We start from the raw sequence: 16814 nt of genomic DNA, 5'->3' as shown, positions 1-16814 counted from the left end.
AAATTGCTCTGTCGAAGTGCGAAAATTAATTCCAAATGAACCTTTTTTCAAACTCATATCATGCAAGGTACTGTTGGCATGAAAGCCCAATAGAATATTCCTTTTTTTATAGGAAAGCAATAATTGATTTGACATTTCCTACTACTTCAAAGGCTCTGAGCCCTGTAGGCATGGCATTAAATTACTGGAGCAAGAAGATTTGCTATTAGCCGAGTGTTAAGTGTTCACCACTGTCTTTCTCCATTCACTTTACCTTTATACCTAAACGTGTACGGTGCACTGTGCCCATGACAAAGAAGTAAATTGTGGGTTTTTCATTAAGGATACATTCTACTACAAAAAGCCTGTGTTTATCAATTATCTTTTTAAAAAAAATCCTGTCTTTTTCCACACTCCTGTTTTAATGTTTTTTTTTTTTTTCTGATTTTCCTGCTCCTCTGTTTTCAGGAAAACCATCATCAAGGAAGAATTTTGATGTGTAAATATGTTTTCACTGCCTTTTTCAGTGTTTGTGTGTGTGTGTGTTTTTGGGTTTAGGTGGTTTACAAGGAAATTTTTTAGGTTACAAACTGGTAATTATAAGGACATTATGCTATAAATGTGGTTTATGAGGACATTTCTAGTGTCCTCATAATTCAAATCACTTATAAAACATAGTAAACTGTTTTTTGAAAATGTAAACATGCAGAAAGTTTTTTGTGAGGGTTAGGGGATATAATCTATAGATCATACATTATAAAAATCATTGTCTGTGGAGAGTCCTCATAAATATAGATGCACCAACTGTGTGTGTGTGTGTGCTTGAGTTCCTGTGTGTGAGTGTTTGAGTGCGTGTGTGCATTGCCTCTTCTACTTTTTTCTCTCTTGAACTTCTATGCGATACAAAGTTTTAAATGATACGTGTTGTCCTTTTATCCTCTGGGGTCTTAGGGTGATTTGGGCTCTGGAGAAGTTTTGACATAGCTTGACATTTGTGCTTTTTTTAGTTGCTTAAAAACACATTAATGGCTAAAGTCTGATAACACTGTATTCAGCACAAACTGGGCTGCAATAATATGTGAGCAACATGTGTGTACGTGTTTGTATTTTTGAGAAAATAACGTTTATGCATGGTTTTTGAAAAAGAAAAATTAAAAGTAATTGAAATAAGGCCATATAACACATACTAAACATTTGTCCACAAGACTTTTGAGAACTGGATCTTGTAGCCTAGAATTTTTGCTACAAAAAGATGTGAAAACCATCCTGACCACTCATTCATACAAAACAATATAGTAATTGAACTTTTGTAAGACACTTTTAGTGTTAGAAAGGTCATGTGAGGAGGTGTGAATTATCATGAATATTGATGTGATTCACACCTGAGGAGACAAAAGACCCCTCCCCTGGGTCTATCAATGAGGAATGTGACAGAAAGAGAATGAATGTGAGGAGACTTAATGATCAAAATCAAGTTTTAAGTTAAAAGAAGTAATATGACTATACATTTTCTTTACGTAAAGACTTTAATTAATTTTAGACCTATACTACCATTTAAAAGTTTGCTCTTCTGCTCCCCAAGACTGCATTTATTTGATGCAAAATACAGTAAAAACATTGTGTGAACTCTTTTTACAATTTAAAAGAAGAGTTTTCTATTTGAATATATTGTAAAATGCAACTTTTGATCAAAGCTGAATTTTCAGCATCATTACTGCAGTCTTCAGCGTCACATGATCCTTCAGAAATCATTATAATATGCTGATTTTGTAATATGGGCATATTTAAAGTGCATTTTACTAATTTACACCTGAACAGATATTTGCAAGCACAAGCTTCATTGATGATAATGAGGCAGCATAAACACTAGTTAAAATATCATCTAAACAATATATACCATATTACATATCATATTTATATCATACAGCATACAATTTAAATGCTTGCTTTAGCCGAAACAACATTTGAATGTAACTAAAACTTGCTTATTATGACATATTTCAAATGTCAATACTCTGAATCCTGTCTGGCAAGTCTGGAAACAGTTCCACTAGTAAAATACTGTTGGATACAGACAGGCTGGTATGAGTATTTCTGTAACTGCTGATCTCCTGGGATTTTCACACACAACAGTCTCTAGAATTTACTCAGAATGCTGCCAAAAACAAAAAACATCCAGTGAGCTGCAGTTCTGTGGATGGAAATGCCTTGTTGATGAGAGAGGTCAATAGAGAATGGCCAGACTGTACGAGCTGGCAAAGTCTACTGTAACTCGGGCAGGCAGGTGGTTTTAATTTTGTGGCTGATCTGTTATGTTTTCATTGAATTTACATCAAAAATAACTATTATCATATATCGATAAAAAATACTCTTTTAGATATGCTATTAGTGAATTTTCTTTAAATATTTTGCACAGGTCTTTGGAAAACATGCTTTTGCATGTTAACCCATGCAAAGCTGAATCTCCTCACACACACACAGATAATTGGTGTTTGTTGTGATTAGGGGACGAGGCAGGGCCTTGCAGTGAGCACAGGAGCCACAGACAGAGAAAGAAGCTGCTCTTATCTCAGGCAATTAATCAGAGAGACTCGTATTGCAGGACAATTATTCAAAGCTTATTTTTGAATAACTTACAGCCAAAAGCGTGCCAAAGTTTCCCCTGCTGGACGTGAAGGTTGCGGGAGCAAGGAGGCACTGCTGGACAGAAAGCCGCCGGTGCATTTGTGCGTGTTTAAGATAGATACTGCAGACAAGGTCAAAGTCATGGCAAACTCTCCTTCTGTTTCGACTTATTTCACACTAGCCACTTTTTTTTTTTTCATCTTGTTTTGAATTTTGTCCGATATAGATTGTGATGATTACTTTTAAGTTATGGTCAATAACAAATATGATGGCCGATATTACTACTCTATACTGTTTCTTTTATTCATTGATCGAGAGGTTTACATGCTTCAATTAAAATCTGGCATTGAAATGTTGTAACGTACAGAAGCTAGTTAAAGGAATATTCTGGGTATAGTACAAGATAAGCTCAATCGAAAATATTTGTAGCATAAATTTGATGACCAAGTCCGGACCCATATTTAAACACATTGGTGGAGTAATAGCTTAAAATGACCTTAGAATAATTATAAATGTGTTATTCATGTTAACCTTGTCATGTGTGTTTATTATTTACTGGGAGCTTTTGACACTTGAAGTGCTCATAATCCAATTATGGCATTTTTGTTATGAAATGACAGAAATTATACATTAAGAAATTAAATGGACATAATTGTAACAAACTAATTATTTAATAGGATTATATAAATATTTAGGATGAATATTACACATTGCACATCTGCCAAAATACCATTGTTAACACCGTAAGTGTTACTATAGTAAATCCAAGGTACAGTTTTGTTAGGGTGGTGATGTGTGTATTGTACAGCCTTGTCATTTATGTTCTGATCAGTGTTGTTTATAATGATGTGCCGTTAAACATGGATTAAATCTCGTTAAATCACCAAGGCAAGAGACACTAAGGGTTTTCATAGGGTTTTTCCACAGCCAAATTCAAATGAGTTTATAATGATTTGGACTGCATGGGTGCGACTGCTCTGCGCTTGCACTGCTCTGTTCATTGAGCTGGCTGATAATTGATCTGTGTAGTGGCTACTAGTGCTGTTGTGTTCCGTTTTTCTGATACGAAACAGAAAACAGACATGTCGCGCATAAACATCGTACAGCCGTGTATATGGTGGGGTACCTTTTGCTTCTTACTGGTGTCCCATTTGACTGCACGCCGTATAAGCGCGTAACTGACTGGTGCTGGCAAATGTTACGTTGCATCATGGATTTTAATGAGCCATGTGAAACGTTAATAGATAATACCGCCAGTCATAATTAGAATGCATATAGGGGAAACACTGATTTTACACAGAAAATATTTTTGCCTAAACGTTCCTATTGTTTACGTCTTGTGGCTATACTTTTGAAAATGTGAGTATTTTAATGTTTATGGATTGGCCCCAATTCACTTCCATTGTAAGTGCCTCGCTGTCTTTGCTTTTTTTTCTCCAAGAAAGGTGAGAAAAGACAATGTTAATTTACTTTGCAATCAACATTGTCACAATAACATAACACCAGTATTGCTATAACGTATCTAGTCCCTGATATATATTCATGTAAATCAATCTAGATGACACTTTTTTTTTTTTTTTTTTAAGCATTATACATTTTTGGTTGGAAGGCTTGTTTAAAATGGACATTTTCAAGAATTTAAATGAATAATTACATTATAAACTGATCAGCCACAACATTAAAACCACCTGCCTAATATTGTGTAGGTCCCCCTCGTGCCGCCAAAACAGCACCAACTCACATCTCTGAATAGCATTCTGACATGATATTCTTCTCATCACAATTGTACAGAGCGGTTGCAGTTCGAACCAGTCTGGCCTTTCTCTGTTGACCTCTCTCATCAACAAGGTGTTTCCATCCACAGAACTGCAGCTCACTGGATGATTTTTTGTTTTTGGCACCATTATGAGTAAATTCTAGAAACTGTTGTGTGTGAATCCCAGGAGATCAGCAGTTACAGAAATACTCAAACCAGCCTGTCAGGCACCAAGGCCTGCTGCCGAATCACAACAGTGCAGATTTTGGGCCATATAGCATGATTGCAAGTGTGATATTGCTTATATACAACAGTTCAATGAACAAGTAAATGTTTTTTTAAATTAGGAAAAACTGAGTACGGTCACAAAAAAACGTAATTCTTTCTTACGCTACGGAGCAGAATCTGCCGTTGCTGGTTCAAACCAAATGATGCGTCCAAGCCTCTCAATAACATCACTTTAGAACTAGTATCACAGCTTGGGCTGTTTCTAACAAGTTATTGAAGGAAAAAGGGTGTGTATGTTTGAGTGAGAGAGAGAGAGATGGATCATGTACCTGTTGATGATGCTGTAGTCTGTTAGTCAGCTTTCTGAAGATAATGTAATTTTGGTTAAATGCATCCTATTTTCTCTGTGGAAAAATAGCTGTCCAAGCAGGGGTATTCTTCCCTATTTCATGGTAGCTGGTGCGCAAGAGTCATTCACTATAGAAACCACAATGTCCAATGTTTATTTTGAACAGTATGTACTCTCCAATGTGGAAACTCCGGTAAGAGCTTTGAGTTTGTGTAATTAATCTGTCTGTTGTGTCTCTCTGCTGTGATGAGCCTTAATGCTGAGGTTGTTAGTTTAAAGCTGTTTTCCAGCTTTAGTAGTGTAGTATTAATCCGAAAAATCATGGAGTGCCAATTAATTAAAATACTGACTGGCGATGCACACCACAGCTGAATCATTTACACACAAAAATGGTCTTTTTTTCACCACCTGCTGGCTAAAATCTGCGATGTCACAAAAATAAATCTAAAGAGACACATCTAGCTTTTTACACATCTTCGCTGCTCTTACACTTTAGTTTGGAAAGGCACGAATACAAGTGGAGTGATCTGAGCATCTGAGTGCTGAAAGCAATGGGATTCCCTTAGTTAACTTCTTTGCAGAAAATCTGCGGAAATTATAAAAAAAAATTGCAAGCTTCCACAAATACTTCAGCGACTGGTTGAATTTGCAAGAATTCATGCAATCACAAGATTGCAAAAACCTATAGGGACTGAGTAATGCACTTCAAATTAAAGTATTTGAAAGTTATTAACTCTAATCTGATTACATGAATTTAAAATGTAATGCATTACACTACCTTTTGACTAATTCCTATGTATTCGGATTACTCACAACACTTGGCGAAATGACCAAATATTAATATATTAATCGGCCTGGCCAATATAAAGCAGTCTATCAGTATATTGTTTACTTTTTATCTATATGGACTATCAGAATGGATTTAACTGTTTTGAAGAACATTGTGCTTTGTAATGTCAGCATTACACTAATTGAATATCAATAATCTCAATACATTTTCTCATGTTTCAAATAATTAATAATTCCCTTACCGCTGTGAGCAAACTGTTTTAAAAATAAGCTAGTGTAAGAAAGTTTGTGTTGTAGATTAGTCCTCCATTAAACACACTCCTACAGGTTGATTCATTTCCACACACGCGCACAGAACGCTCTCAGATGTTAGTAATTGTCCTGCGCCGAGGCTGTGCGGAATTGGAACATTAAAAGCATCTTATCTCGTCTCGTTTAGCCCGTGTCTCATGCTCTCCATTGATTGGAGCTCCCAATAAACGAGCTGCCTTTAATTGCAGCAGCCCTTAATCCAACTTTTCCTTTTTAATGTACCACAGAGAGGGAGGGGCATGCCGAGAAAGATTTTAATGAAAGTCATATGAGTTCAACCCCCCTTACTATACCAAACCATTTGTGTGTGTATCAGCATGACGTTCGAGAGAGCTGGTTAGTTGCATCAGGCATTGGACTCTAGTAAATTGACAGCTCTCTCTCTTTGCTCATTCACTCCTTTCCTTATCTCTCCATTTTAATTACTTCACAATGTGTGTGTAAGCTTGTTTTCATTCCCATGTACCATTTTTTGGCGCAGTGGCTTTCTCGCATTATCACTCCCTGTCTTTAGTCTTATTCGCATTTGTAAGTGACACAATCAATTAAGCGCTGTGTGTTTATAAGTGCGAGTGTAAAATCCATGCTTTTCTTCACCAGTGCCAAATGAAATGGGAAGGAGAGGGTGATTGTTGATATCAGATAAAAGAGAAACCGTTTTCAAGTGAAAACCAAGCCATTTCTCTGCTGGACGGACAAGTAAAGGCCTGATGTTTGAACATTATGACACACATTCGGGGATATCGCTCATTTCATTCCCTCCTATGAACACTTTGAGCACCAAACATGCTGATTTTCAAGCCAATTTGTAATTTAATTTATTTTTTTATTTTTTTGCAAGAACTACTGATATGTTAGATATAAACACAAGATCTAAAACAAGATTAATATAGCATGAAAAATAGGTATTTTTAAAAAAAATAAAATGTCTGCTGTTCAACCCTGTTACGAAAGTTATTGAAATATAAATATTCAAATATTTTCTTTAATTTATGAGAAAATAAAAGTTTATCCATAACTTTAATCCAACATTTGATCCAAAACTAGCTTGTCCCTACTGAGAGTGATAGTGCCATTGAAGCTAAATCTGCAATTCTGTTTCTCATTGTAAATTTTTGTTACTGTTGTAAGGTAAGTGAGGACCCAAAAGCGATATAACAAAAAGCAGTCTTTAATGAAAGTTCGTAATTAGATCACAACAGAACACAAAGTCTTCTCCTTGAGAGGCGAAAGGTAAACATAAACAACCCGCAGCGTGGGCGAAGAATGAAGGGAGCAGTCTTCAGAGCTCCTTAGTGGGCGTCCCTTAGGCGGCTGCCGGGGCTTGCAGTGTGGCGCCGACAGGCTGTGGATTCCCCTGGGGTTGGCAGGGATAGAGGGGAGAACGTGGGAACCAGACCTCTAGCAGCGAGGGGCGAACTGAATAGAACACAAATCCAGGTGGATAACGGAGAGAGGGGTGCAGAGGAGCGGAAACAAATACAGGACAGGACTGGACAGCGACAATTCAGACTGTGGATAGAAACAGCGTGTAGCGTTCTCAAGTGAGACTCAGACAATGAAGGCAGAGAAAGCAGGGAAAGAAGTAGAGTGCTAATCAGCGGGGAAAACGGAATCAGGTGGGGAGGAAATTGACGAAGAATTAAGGGGAGACGAGAGACAGCTGGGGAGCGAGGGAAAAGGAGAGAAGTAACAAAAGAGAGCCAATAGATGGCATAAGAGTAGAAGGAAAGAACAAGAGCAAAACATATGATGATACGACAAGACAAGACATGACAGTACCCCCTCAGCGAGCGTCTCCTGGCGCTCTCGAGGAGGAAACCTGGCGGTTCCGGAGGAAATCATCAATCAGCGAACGGTCCAGAACGTCCCGAGAGGGAACCCAACTTCTCTCCTCGGGACCGTATCCCTCCCAATCGACCAGAAACTGATGACCACGGCCCCGGGGACGCATGTCTAGAATCTTGCGGACCCTGTAGATGGGGACGCTCTCAACGTGAACGGGGGGGGAGAAGAGGGACGAGTGGGAGCGCGGGCAGCGGGCTTGACACAGGAGACGTGGAAAACCGGGTGAACACGGCGAAGATAGCGGGGGAGAAGTCGTCGTACCGCAACGGGATTAATGACCTGAGAAATTCGGAACGGGCCGATGAAGCGTGGGGTCAGTTTACGAGGAGCGGACCTAAGGGGAAGGTTGAGGGTGGAGAGCCACACCCTTTGACCGCGGCAGTATCTGGGACTCTTGGATCTACGCTTATTAGCAGCCTTAACTATCTGGGCTCTAAAACGGCGGAGGTTGATAACCAAGGCAACACTGAAAGTGGGACAGACCGGTAGCGGACGACGGAAGGGAGTTATGGGCGTATTCGGCCCAGGGGAGGTGCTCAGCCCAGGACGCGGGGTTGCGGAAGGAGAGGCTGCGCAGAATGCGGCCAACAGTCTGATTGGCCCGTTCGGCTTGACTGTTAGACTGAGGGTGGAAGCCGGACGAGAGACTGACGGACGCCCCAATCAAGCGACAAAACTCTCTCCAAAATAGAGACGTGAACTGCGGACCCCTGTCTGAGACGATGTTGGACGGGAGACCGTGAATGCGAAAAACATTTTCGACAACAATCTGTGCCGTCTCCTTGGCGGAGGGGAGTTTAGCGAGGGGAATGAAATGGGCCGCCTTGGAGAAACGATCAATAACCGTGAGAATAACAGTCTTACCAGCCGACGATGGAAGGCCAGTGATGAAGTCTAGGGCAATATGGGACCACGGTCGCGAGGGGATGGGAAGTGGTCTCAGGAGACCCGCCGGGGGGAGTTACCGGACTTAGTCTGAGCGCAGATGGGGCAAGCTGCTATGAAACGCCGCCTATCACGCTCTCGAGTGGGCAACCAAAAGCGCTGGCGAATGGACGCGAGCGTGCCCCGGACGCCGGGGTGGCCTGCCAACTTGGCCGAGTGGGCCCACTGAAGAACGGCTAGGCGAGTGGAGGTAGGAACGAAAAGGAGATGTTTAGGACAGTTACGCGGAGAAGGTGTGTTACCAAGTGCCCGTTTAACCCGTCTTTCGATTCCCCATACCGCCGCCCCGATGACGCAACCCTTAGGGAGGATCTCTTGATGTTCTTAGAGCCCGGACGGTAGGAGATAACAAACTCGAATCGAGTGAAAAATAGAGCCCAGCGAGCCTGGCACGCATTAAGACGTTTAGCGGAACGAATGTACTCTAAATTTCTATGGTCCGTCCAAACGATAAATGGAACGGTCGCCCCCTCCAACCATTGTCGCCATTCGCCATTCAGCCCTCGATAATCAATGCATGGCCGAAGAGAGCCGTCCTTCTTCTTAACAAAAAAAAACCCCGCCCCGGCGGGAGAAGAGGAGGGGACTATGGTACCGGCGTCGAGCGAGGTGGATAAATAATCCTCAAGGGCTTGGCGCTCGGGAACCGACAGAGAGTAAAGTCTACCGCGGGGGGAGTGGCTCCTGGGAGGAACTCGATCTTACAATCATATGAGCGGTGCGGAGGGAGGGAAGCGGCTCGGGAACGACAGAACACCGCTCGCAAATCGTGATAGTCCTCCGGCACACCAGTCAAATCACCAGGCTCCTCCTGAGAGAGAGAGACAGAGGAGATGGGGGGAATAGCAGACGTTAAACATTTCACATAACAAGAGACATTCCAAGAGAGGATGGTGTTCTTAGACCAATTAATGGAGGGGTTATGTTGAACTAGCCAAGGGTGGCCTAAGACAATAGGAGCAAACGGTGACTGAAAAATAAAAAAGGAAATGGTCTCGCTGTGATTACCAGAGACAGTGAGGGTTAAGGGTAGCCTCTCACGCTGAATCCCGGGGAGGGGACTACCGTCCAGAGCAAACAGGGCCGAGGGCTCCCTTAAATCAGAAAGGGGAATGCTGTGCTCTCGAGCCCAAGTCTCGTCCATAAAACAGCCCTCTGCCCCAGAGTCAATCAGAGCCTTGCAGGAAGCGGAAGAGCCGGTCCAACGGAGATGGACAGGGAATGTGGAACAGGACCTTGAAGGAGAGGCCAGGGTCGTTGCGCTCACCAGTCGCTCTCCAATCATTGGTGAAACTCTGGCTTTTACTGGACAGGATGTGACGAGATGAGTAGCAGCGCCGCAGTAAAGACAGAGGCGATGGTTAATTCTTCGCTCCTTCTCTGTAGCCGAGATACGGATGCCCCCTAACTGCATGGGCTCTGACGGCGCGGCGAAGGAGGAGGATGGTAGAGCAGTGAAAAAAGGGGCTGAGAGAGAAGCAGGATCAGCCTTACGGGTCCGGCGGTGAAGGTCGATTCTTCTCTCAATGCAGATAGCGAGTTCAATCGCGGAATCCACTCGAGTGGGAACCTCACGGGAGAGAATCTCGTCCTTGACCTCCGCGCAGAGAGCCTCCAGAAAGCGGGCGAGCAAGGCAGGCTCGTTCCAGTCGCAAGAGGCGGCGAGAGTCCGGAACTCGATGGAATAATCCGTGATGGACCGCTTACCCTGACGTAGTGAGGACAGAACTCGGGAGGCCTCTTCGCCGAACACGGAACGGTCAAAAACCCGGATCATCTCCCTCCTGAAGTCTTGATAGTGGTTAATGCAGTCAGCCTCCGCCTCCCAGATGGTCGTGCCCCACTCACGAGCCCGTCCGGAGAGGAGAGAAAGCACGTATGCGACGCGGGCCCTGCTCAGGGAGTAGGTGGTGGGCTGGAGAGAGAAGACAACATCGCATTGAGTCAGAAAAGCGCGGCACTCCGTGGGCTCACCAGCATAGCAGGGCGGGTTGTTGATCCTGGGCTCAGGGGGCCCAGAAGACCTGGAAGCGGCCGAAGAGTTGAGGCGAAGAGTATGGAGTTGACCGGTGAGGTCAGCGACCTGAGCAGCCAGGGCCTCAATGGCATGTCGGGCAGCAGATAACTCCCCCTCGTGTCTGCCTAACATTGCCCCTTGGAGCTTGACAGCCGGCAGAAGAGGACTCGGGATCGCTGGGTCCATTTGATGGTCTGAGTCTTCTGTTGTAAGGTAAGTGAGGACCCAAAAGCGATATAACAAAAAGCAGTCTTTAATGAAAGTTCGTAATTAGATCACAACAGAACACAAAGTCTTCTCCTTGAGAGGCGAAAGGTAAACATAAACAACCCGCAGCGTGGGCGAAGAATGAAGGGAGCAGTCTTCAGAGCTCCTTAGCGGACGTCCCTTAGGCGGCTGCCGGGGCTTGCAGTGTGGCGCCGACAGGCTGTGGATTCCCCTGGGGTTGGCAGTGATAGAGGGGAGAATGTGGGAAACAGACCTCTAGCAGCGAGGGGCGAACTGAATAGAACACAAGTCCAGGTGGATAACGGAGAGAGGGGTGCAGAGGAGCGGAAACAAATACAGGACAGGACTGGACAGCGACAATTCAGACTGTGGATAGAAACAGCGTGTAGCGTTCTCAAGTGAGACTCAGACAATGAAGGCAGAGAAAGCAGGGAAAGAAGTAGAGTGCTAATCAGCGGGGAAAACGGAATCAGGTGGGGAGGAAATTGACGAAGAATTAAGGGGAGACGAGAGACAGCTGGGGAGCGAGGGAAAAGGAGAGAAGTAACAAAAGAGAGCCAATAGATGGCATAAGAGTAGAAGGAAAGAACAAGAGCAAACATGATGATACGACAAGACAAGACATGACAGTTACATTTATAGGTTTATGTCTAATGTTAATGTCTATTACTAAAAAATAACAATTACACAAATTGGATTTGAAACTATTTAGACACATCCTAAATATTGGTGGCAGGTTTGCAAACCTCAGACAATAAATAGATATATAATATAGGGCTGTCAATTGATTAAAATCTGTAATCAAATTAATTACATGGTATGCCGATTAATCACAGTTCATCACATATGTAAATATTTGCTGAGAAAGCTCCTCAAATAACAATAATTCAATGTATAATGATTAAATAATTATAAATAGTTATATTTAAATATTTTAAATTATATATACAAAGATCAGCCACAACATTAAAACAACCTGCCTAATATTGTGTACAGCGCCTACCCATATCTAAGGATAGCATTCTGAGATTATATTCTTCTCACCACAATTGTACAGAGCAGTTATCTGAGTTACTGTAGACTTTGTCAGTTTGAACCAGTCTGGCCGTTCTCTGTTGACCTCTCTCATCAACAAGTCATTTCTGTCCACAGAACTGTTGCTCACTGGATGTTTTTTGTTTATGGCAGCATTCTGAGTAAATTCTAGAGACTGTTGTGTGTGAAAATCCCAGGAGATCAGCAGTTACAGAAATACTCAAACCATCTCATCAGGCACCAACAATCATGCCACGGTCGAAATCACTGAGATCAAATTTTTTTTCCCCATTTTCTTGGTTGATGTGAGCATTAACTGAAGCTCCTGACCCGTATCTGCATGATTTTATGCACTGTACTGCTGCTACATGATTGGCTGAGAGGTCAACAGAGAATGGCCAGACTGGTTCAAACTTGCAAAGTCTTCTGTATCTCAGATAACTGCTCTGTACAATTCTGGTTAAAAGAATATAATCCCAGAATGCTATTCTGAGATGCTTATTGGCGCTGTATTTTATTTTTTCCCCTCCCCAAATTGGAATGCCCAATTCCCAATGCGCTCCAAGTCCTCATGGTTGCGTAGTGTCTCGCCTCAATCCATGTGGCGGAGGATGAATCTCAGTTGCCTCTGCATCTAAGACTGTCAATCCGCACATTCGATCACATTGCTTGTTGAACACTTTACCGCGGAGACGAAAGGTGTGTGGAGGCTTCACGCTATTGTCCACAGCATCCACATACAACTCACCACTCACCCCACCGAGAGTGAGAACCACATTATAGCGACCACAAGGAGGGTTACCCCATGTGACTCTACCCCCCCCTAGCAACCGGGCCAATTTGGTTTAGTTTAGGAGACCTGGCTGGATTCATTCAGCACGCCCTGGATTCAAACTCGTGACTCCAGATTTGGTAGTCAGCATCTTTACTCCCTGAGCTACCAAGGCCCGTTTTGGCTGGTTTAATGGTGTGCGTGTGTGCGTGTGCGTGCGTGCGTGTGTGTGTGTATGTGTATGTATATATATATATATATATATATATATATATATATATATATATATATATATATATATATATATATATAGAATTCAGATAATTAAAATGCATAACATTATTGTGGCAGACGAGTAAAGCTTTGATAAGACACAAATTGGCTTTGGAATACTCCCTGTATACAGTTCACTGTAAACAAATGTGTCAATGTATATACATTCATCACACGACCCTAATATAAAATTCATATACGCCTAGTATTTAGTTTGACTTACTGAAATTGACAACCAACATTTCATGAAGGTTAAGCACTTTCTGATCATTGAAAAAAAAAAAAGACTTCATTTTGCACCCTATTCAGGGACAGTGCCATGTCTATCCTCAAATTCTCAAACTCACTTTCCCTTTTTTCATTCTCTGCATTAATGTTATAAAATAATAAAGAGTACTTCTATTCTAGGAAGAAAAGAAACTGAGGATAGAGCCATAAAATGCAAAAATCACCCATGCTTTTTTTCGCACAAATTAAATGTCACCATCGTGAAATACTGTCACTTTCCCTCACACTCAGGAGGCGATGACAAATCCATATTCTTCCTTTAAATAAAAGTTATTTTTATGGCGACTGCCACGGTAATCACGCCAGCACAAAGCCTTCCCATGATTAACGATAGCAATTTATTGCGCAAGAGGGCAGAGGAGAGAGAGAGAGCGTGACCAATGCAGAAGAGACATCATCTTTATCATAATTTGTATCATAAATAACCAGCCCCAGCCAATCAGAGAGCAGCCGGCATGTCATTCCCAAATAACCTTTGATAACTATTACCATTTCACTGGCTGGAAGAAAGCAGAAAGTCACAATGTTATCCTATCCCCATTCTGCACATATAGAATACAACAATATTACCATATAGATTACACTATTTGTAATAGAGAGTGTCAGAGGGGTCTGCCTGCACTTCCTGTCGTCCATTGTGGTGCACAGAGTACGTGCGAGTGTTGCAGTGGCCAGATTACCACTGGTTAACTGGTATCACACAACACTAGTGTGTAGTGAGAGTTGTGCATGTGTGCTTACAGATATTAGAAAAGTTTGATTTAACCATAGATTGCTTCTGCACTCGGTGTGGGTCTGATGTCGTGTGTGTGTGTGTGTGTGTGTGTGTCTTGTTCACTCTGTTGTTCTGCTGTGTAATCAGGTGTAGATGATTTTGATCTGTTGCTCTGATATCCACCCTCTATTCCACCCGAGATGTTCTCTCCCAGTTAATATTGCTCCTCTTCTCTGCACTGACTCCCTCTGTATTATTTTTTCCCATCCTCATTCTACCTTATTATCTACATTATTTGCAAAACGGGACTGAATGAGGTGTAATTAATTATGTTTGCTAAGGCAAACATCACTGTTATTATATGGTGGTTTAGAGATTTATACAAAGCCATAACTGAAATTATTAAACTTGTGTGCTTAACTTGTCCTACTCCGTTGGTGATAAATGGACATGTGTTATACCTCAAATTGTGCGGCTTGCTGGGGAGATGTAAGATGTGATTACTTTTCTTAGCGATCAGACTTTTTTTATCTAGTGGACCATAAAATGAGTGAAAAAATTCCATAGACTTATAAAAACACCTAGCAACCACATAGGAAAGCACTAAAAGCCACTCAGAACACCTTTGGCATAGGCAAGCACCACTCAAGTGTTTTCAGAAAATGGTAAAATCTAGTTAATTAAAACCATTACAAAATGGCCTAGCAGTTATAGCTCATGCTCCAAAACATTTAGCCTTGGTCCTCATGTAGACATCATTTGTCAGAGTCCAGCTTGAATAATTTCCTAATCCCATTTTCCCCCTTTTTCTTTTTTGTTCTCTTTAAGTTCTGTACCTAGTAGGGATATTGCAATAATATGGTTTCACTACTTACCGCGATTAAAAATGTCTCGGTTAATTTAACCATAAGAACTTAGAATCTACAGTACAGTAAAAACTGTGAAATTTCAATTCAAAATATAACTGAGGAATTCCGTTTCCCAGACTTATTTCCACCAAAGAAAAGTCTTAAAACGGCTGTTTGGGAGCATTAGAATGATTGAGAGTTACTTGAGATAAGTTTGGGTATAAATATAGATTTTCCGATGCATCGCAATCTTCATTTCAACAAACTCTTTATTGATTCTTAAATCCCCAGATGGTTGTTTACTCTCTGCGCAACCCTCTACTACAATGAGAGAAAACCACTCGCATTTGCAACCAAATTTCGTGCTATACGTCTAAAAAAAGTGTTACTCACTGGTGGCCACTTTGGGTTGAGACCATCATTTAGAGGGCTGCGCCAGTAGTGTAGTAGAGGGTATACGCATTCATATGCCGTATGCCCACCTATCTTTCTTAGGATTTTGCGTATGCCCACCTAAAATAAATGATTAAATGTATGGCCGCCAGAACAACGAGTAGGCTTTTGACCCAGAACTTTTTCAATCTAATAACACAATGCATGTTGTGCTTTTTCTTCCTTTTTTATCAATTGAGAGCAAATTCAGAGCAATAGAGCACATGCAATTGATTTTATGTACAGCAAATCCCAAATGTATACATGCACACATAAAATAGGCTACATCACCTGCATAAGACCCATATTCAGGGTTATCTCAGTGGTTGGATGAGTGAAAATGTCCCTTCTGTCCCTTGACTGAATGAATTCTAAATCAATCATCTGTTGTTGCTATCCATGTGAGGCAATCCAGGTGTGCGTTGGTCAGTCTGTTTCACTGTTTTTGTTTCACAATGTTCATTGTTGAATATGTTGCTTGACATGAACAAGTGCTGACAAAAATAATTATGTCACGTTTTGCACGCACTGCTTCAGAAGTGGGTAACACCTGATCTTAGTTCACCTTGCAATGTGTAATTTGCCTGCAGCTCTACTATATCACTCTCTATTCCAGCACGTCAGGACAGAGAGCTGTGATGACTGGGGTAAGAAATGACCCTGGCGCATGAAAGGGGTTCTCAATGAAGTTGAAAAACTCCTTGTACTCCATGATAGCATTGAATTTTGATTCAAAATCCAACTTCAACTCTGACTTGCAAACTGATGTGTCGGTTGCTGTAGCTGAGCAGTTGCGTTCTATTTCGGCCATCCTGTTCAACAGCTGCGCTATACTGCTATCTATCTGCCGTCCAGGGAACAATATAAATTTTCATTGACGTGATTCAGGCCTGCATTAAACATATTGAATTTAAATTATATAATTATGTATTATTAATAAAAAATACAAAAATCACCGTGAGGCGCAAATTAAGGGCTTGCGGGCCGCATGCGGCCACCGGGCCGTGCAATGAGTACCACTGGTCTAAAATGTATATATTTGGCAAATGGCTGGTAAATGTTTCTTTTTCACTCACTCAGCATCAAGATTCTTTCACTGCATGCTGCGTGTAAAAGTTGTTCCAAAGATGAGATCCACGCGACCCATTTGTCATTTGAAAAATGTCTCTTTTAATACCTTTTTTGTTCTCTATAGTCAGTTATTGATAAAAAAACAACTAATCATGCATAGAACAGATGAGAAAGCCATTCGAGCCATTCTTGTTAACATGAAGAAGACTCTTCTAATAAACTGTTGCAGAAGAATAAACGGTTGGATGCCGTGAGATACATATTGCGCTAGCACACTAATCTTGCAGCTGCACTTTTGAAAGCT

General features: G+C 41.7%; 1 protein-coding gene across 1 annotated transcript in view; it reads left to right on the top strand.

Annotated features, from left to right (window-relative positions):
- Positions 1 to 16814, top strand: part of LOC127638708 (transcription initiation factor TFIID subunit 3-like) — a 79783-nt gene that overhangs the window by 46084 nt on the left and 16885 nt on the right. The window lies entirely within an intron of this gene.

This window comes from Xyrauchen texanus, chromosome 47, assembly GCF_025860055.1.
Source record: "Xyrauchen texanus isolate HMW12.3.18 chromosome 47, RBS_HiC_50CHRs, whole genome shotgun sequence".
Taxonomy (NCBI): Eukaryota; Metazoa; Chordata; class Actinopteri; order Cypriniformes; family Catostomidae; genus Xyrauchen; species Xyrauchen texanus.
This window is presented reverse-complemented; position numbering and strand designations above follow the sequence as displayed.